Raw genomic sequence first — 6,000 nt, forward strand, 5'->3', positions numbered from 1 at the left:
AACTGATCCAATGTGTGTCAAGGTGTCCAGTACTAGATCCTTTATGACACCTCACTAACACAAACACTCACCTATGCTGTCCCTCGAACACACCTAAAGGTCTTACACCTCAACCTAATTCTTTGTAGTACGTGTATCAAACCCCTATCTACCAAATCCATCACCACCTCCTTCCACCTTGCACCAGCAACACCCCCTGCGCGACCTTGCATACCCCTGATACCCCACTGCGCTATTCCCCCACTCCCTCACGTGACTCAGTAGTCCTCTATCACAGACGATGTCTGTCACCCATCCCTCGCACTCCAACGCATATTGTAGCCCCCTCCTCATACCGGTCTCGAAACCATGCACCACTATAGTCATACTCTCTATAACGCATGATATCTCTTCCCAGCTGTATATGTGCGTCTGTGTCTCCACGCGCCACCCCACTCCCCTCATAGCCACCAGACTCGTGACCAATGCCCGACCTCCGCGTCCGTCAGCGTTCCTTCACAGTCCGTCTCCCCCCCCGCAAGGTGACACATCAACCTTAATCCCTCTTCCCTTCCACCCAACAAATCTTTTTCTTAAACATCCTCCAGTATACTTTAATTGAGCGCCATCACCCTACCTCCTTGTAATGTGCCTGTCACCTCGCACGCTCTCCACAAGATGTCTGACCTACCAAAGTGTATATCCGCGACTCTCGAGATATCTCCGCTCCATCACCCCCCCACCACAGTATTGCGCCGCCAGACATCACCCTCTGGCCCCACTCGCCCACGACCGCCGCGGCACTCCCTCGCGCACCCCCTCCCCCCTTTCTCCTAATTCTATATAATATGTGTCAGCCCTAGACAAGTGTCACCTCCATGTGTACACACCCTAGCCCTACTGTTCAGATCTCCGCTAGATAAACGTCTCTATCCGACCCGCACTCGCCTCACCTCTACCCACAATCTCGCACCCCTCTTACTTGTGCACACGCGCTCCATCTATATTATCACCAGGTTAAATCTACACTAGAACATCGTCTCCCCTGTTATGCCATCCCATAAGTGCCCTACATGTTCCGAAGTCCTAATACCACTATCCTGTATGTGTGTTAGTGCGCGTCCCTACAGTACATTAACACTCCAAGAGTGCACCATCTATCATAGAGATGACCGTTATACTAATAACGAGAGTTACTATTGTCCCCAAACCCATCGCCTACAATCTTTCAACTATGCCATACCTAACACTCCTACCCAACTCTCTACTACCTGCTCTCATCTCGCGTGTCACTCCATACCATGTGCGAGACTCATCACTTGTGCTATAGTCCACAAACCCTTCCCAAACTAATATCAAATAGTAAGAACGCTACTCGCCGCACTCTATACTATAGATGTCCACACTGTACACGCCGCCTCGCACACCGCTAGTGCTCTACTGCGTGCACCCTGTCGCCTCCCTGGCCCACCATCCATGTGCCGTTATATAGTATATTGTCATACCTCCCCATCTCTGTCCCTCACGATCAATGTTGTAATATTCGTCACTCGACGTGTACCTATCTCCTAATCCTAACCATTAACATCTAATCGATGAAGAGAGCACGAATACCCATGCTCCCTCTAAAGTTATATCACACCATCATCGTCCCCCTCCCAATCAGTGTCCACAACATGTTCTGAGTGAATGATCCTTCGTAGACGCAACACATATCAGTCACTCGCATGCACTCTCGTCATCTTGTTCCCCCTTCTCATAGTATAAACCATCTCTTATTTTTTTTGTGATCTGAGACTCCCGAGTACTAGAATCTAGTCTCTATATTGCCCACACATCATCCATCATACACATGCTTGCCCTACATACGCCCCGCCTCTGTATTAGACATCGTCCACCCCTTCTTCTGTCCCACTCGTCCAGAACTCAAGACGCCCCACACTCAAATGTCCTCCACCATATTGTCCAATAGTCCCACCACTTTGTTCTATTTTACCTAAATATTCCTAGCACTGTGCTACTCCGCGTCCAACACCCATTCACCTGAGTGTGTCCTAGACTTGAACTCACCACTGTACACCCTTCCACCACATCATTATCTGTTCTCATCCAGAAGTCAAACCCCAGCCAAACCTCCACCTATTCTCGCCCGTCTCCCTATCCCTGACAAGTCGGATGTCTACACAACCTCACTCCCTAACTTGCCGCCCTCCCTCCCATGTCCGCATGTAGTGTCCTGTGAATCACCCCCATCCCGTGACAATGCCTCGCCATCACCACTTTCTATCCCTAACTGCTGTTAATGATTTGAACCAACCCTACATATTCTCCAAATCGCCCCCCCCCTCCCCCCCCGATTCATTACATATTGTCCGCATCACATTTCCCCTCCACCCTCTCTTCTTAATTCACCTGATGTACACATTCACTTACAACCAACCCCACCCAGAACCTATCCAGATCTCCAACATATCCCTCATTGCCTCTATCGCTAACCCACCAACTCCCTTCAATCCCCCCGAATACCCACACTAAAAACTACATCTGGCCATGAAGTACACCCTCCTACCCCACTTATACAACCACTCCGTATTCAAACCCATCATTGTCTGTTAACATCCTCTAACCTTCCTTCCATGATGCAACCACACACTTCCCCTCTTCGACAGTGCTCACACATCACCCCCCCTATACTCAAACATGTCTCCTACCAGAATCTCCCTGGACATATCCAACACTCATGTTCGACACATCTATATTCTCTACTAAAATTGCCGAAAGACGTCATTGTCACCTCCTTAGGACCTCTGATACCCAACTGCCCCATCAATGTATCAACAAGACTATCATACTTCCAACATACACATCCTACCCAACATAATATTCAGATACAACATCTCCTCATCATTAATCAACCACGTCGCCCTCCTGTAGTACACGTGGCACCTCCACAGGTGATATCGTCTCCACCAAACCCCAGCCCCCTCCGCCCTCACCACTCGCGCTTATTGTACCCCACCCCCCCCAGAATTAATACATGATCACACCTACGCCTAAGGTCCAACAGATGTCCGCTTATATGCCCGCATTCTGGAGTCGTCAACTATTCAAACAAACCATCCAACAAAGCTTTAATACAGATGTCCCTCCTAACCCCTTCCTCTGTCACACTGTGCAGACCTGGCCGAAGGGATGACTGGATAACACAAGCCAGAGTCGAACTTTCACTGTAATATATGATACTACGCTCCCCTAAACCCAAATAAGAATATCAACTCCAAATGCCGAGCTCTAGAGCACCAGCGCCCGAAGATATCCCGGACATCGGCTCTCCCGATAGTTGTCGTATCGCACGCATTGTCTCAATTAGTAACGCCCACCCCTCCATGAGTCAGAATAACCCAATCCACCCCCCTATATTCGACGTTAGCCAAAGTACATGTGTCGAGCCTATACCCTTTCTCTATAATCGGTGACGTGTATAGTTGTGTAATAATCGGCCACGACCTGTAGAAGAGACAATCCATAATCACGCTACACCCCGCCCGCCCCACAACTCACTCTCACCGCGCCCATGTCACCCTTCGTGCTCTAACAAACCTCTCATCACCACTCATTACACCCTCACAAACCTAACGCCCCCTTTTACCCTCAAGCATGTCAGATTACGCGTCCCTAAACAATCCGCGAAAAATCCTCATTTAGCATGTGTACCGCGCGTCCTAATGAGTGAACTGTCACCATGACCGACAGAATCACCTCTGTTGTCCAGAGCTTGCGTCCTATGTCCACACATCCGTAACAGACGCTATCAGCCACCCTTATTCAAATCTAGAGATATAGTACAACAAAGCGCCCTCCCCCCTGATATCTCATACTCCCCTTGAGCCCAGACCCAACAACCCCCAAATGAACCCAAAACTAAGTACACCTACCACAAAAGACCCACCTCCCGCCGACCCGCGCAACAATATAGCGCAGCCCCCCTCCAACATCACATCTACATATACCTATGTCTCGCATCACATCATGCCCTACAACCCCACTTGATAGTGCCCTCATCTCACCCATAGAGCCTGCCCAATAGATCTCGCACCCCACTCACTCGCATCACACAAGTCTCGATATCTCTCTACCAAAACTAATCCATTATTTAGTTCAAAGAAATGATGTCCGACTATGCCACCGCCACATCAAGCCGAACTACACACCCGAGAGTGTCCCACTGAAATGTCCTGATAACTCCGTCAACCGACATACAATAAAGACGGTATCATACCACACGCACATACCTCTGGCAAACCCTCCCTCAGACGTTCCGCCTCTATCGTGATATCAGAACTCTCTTGTTGTGCAAGTCGGCCAAAGTCTTCAGTCTTCCTCGTCCCATCTACACCTCCCGGAATCCCGCACATTGCAAACCCCCACCTCCCCAGCGCCCCGCATGACCGCCCGATTTCTCACTCTCCACAGTTGCAACCTCCTGTGAAATTATGTAATTACTCAGTGCGCGACCGGCCTGTCCACTCATCAGAGAACCGCGCACACCAATATCGCCAATCCCCTAATATGTCAACTAGCTAATCCTGCACTACACACTAGCTACGACCCCTGTCGCCACCATCGCCCCCCCATTGCGTGAGACAGAATAGATACCTGTCCCTGCCCCCGCTCTCCCCCTTCACCAACCCACAGGAAGCACATCTCTAAAAAGTCGGATTCCCTGCAACCTCGTATGCCACCAGCGACAGTAAGACGCCGCACGTGTCCGCACCAAGCCACCCCCCAATCCCGAACTACGACCACCTACTCTCCGCGACCCCAAAACGACACTCGCAGTGGCTACCTGAAGTAAGATCCCACACCTCCCCACATGACATGTGCGACCTCCAGTGTCACATATATACAGTCCATGTAATGATTTAGCCACCCCTTGTGACTGCGAAAGACGACGTCAAGACTTGTCAGCACACTCATCTAACTCATAGCACCGCGAGATTACGCAACCCAACGTGTCTAAACCAGCTATAAGTCCCCCCCCTGTCATAGTCCACTCTGCCCGGAAAATGTTTCTTCAGAACGCCGGAATCCTACTCCTCACCTCCGTCGCCGAAACCCCACCTATCCCTCCACCATACAACCTCTACCCGCCGAACATATAAGAATAGAACACATAGATATCTGTCTGTAAGTACTCTAAGACGCCAAAAAGAAACAAAGTCCGCACCTCCCCCTGTACTCGAAGACTGATTCGCTTTCATATTCCCATCCCAACTTAAACCTACTATCAATACCAAACAATCCAATCCTCATACCCTCCCCCTACGAAATAATCACCATCATCCCGCCAGTGCCCTAGCTAATATCACTCACAAGTGACTTATCTGTTGTGTCGCATTGTCCCCGCCCACCCTAGTCTTCACCAGGTCGGTGTCCTCATACCGCAACGAGATGGCACCTGTTGTCCGCAGCAAACCGTACGCCCACTTTCGCTCCTCACTTGATCCTTGTTGCCCTCAGATCCTTTACAATTTGTAGAAAGTACATAATCCCCAGAACTACGACCCATCCACACAACAACAGCACTCTCTCGTCACCTCGCCCGCCGCCCTCAACTCTTCTCGCAACGAGCTCTACAACATTTAAATACGCCCGATCGTCTCACTAACCCCACGTCTTATATTTTTATTGTTTTCGACGCCCTCACTCTTATCTTCCCTTCTAGCGCCCTTGTTCAAATCCAACCCCCAAACTGATCACCTAACCCGCCAACCCAAGAGAGTCCGTTATCGCCTGTGCTGTGCCCCTACTGTTGCATTGTCCGCAACCCTCAAACCATGTGGCCCCTCAACGTGACCTCTCACAACACTCATGCACAACACCTCACTGCCACTCGCGCAATGTCACCCTCACGCACCTCGCATCCACCTATCCCCCTGCACTCGATCGATAAGTGTGTGTACACCACCCACACGAGTATATTTGTGCTGTTCCCCCCTCACTCGTGCATCGCTAGCTGTG

This window comes from Indicator indicator, unplaced genomic scaffold (genome assembly GCF_027791375.1).
Source record: "Indicator indicator isolate 239-I01 unplaced genomic scaffold, UM_Iind_1.1 iindUn_scaffold_53, whole genome shotgun sequence".
Taxonomy (NCBI): Eukaryota; Metazoa; Chordata; class Aves; order Piciformes; family Indicatoridae; genus Indicator; species Indicator indicator.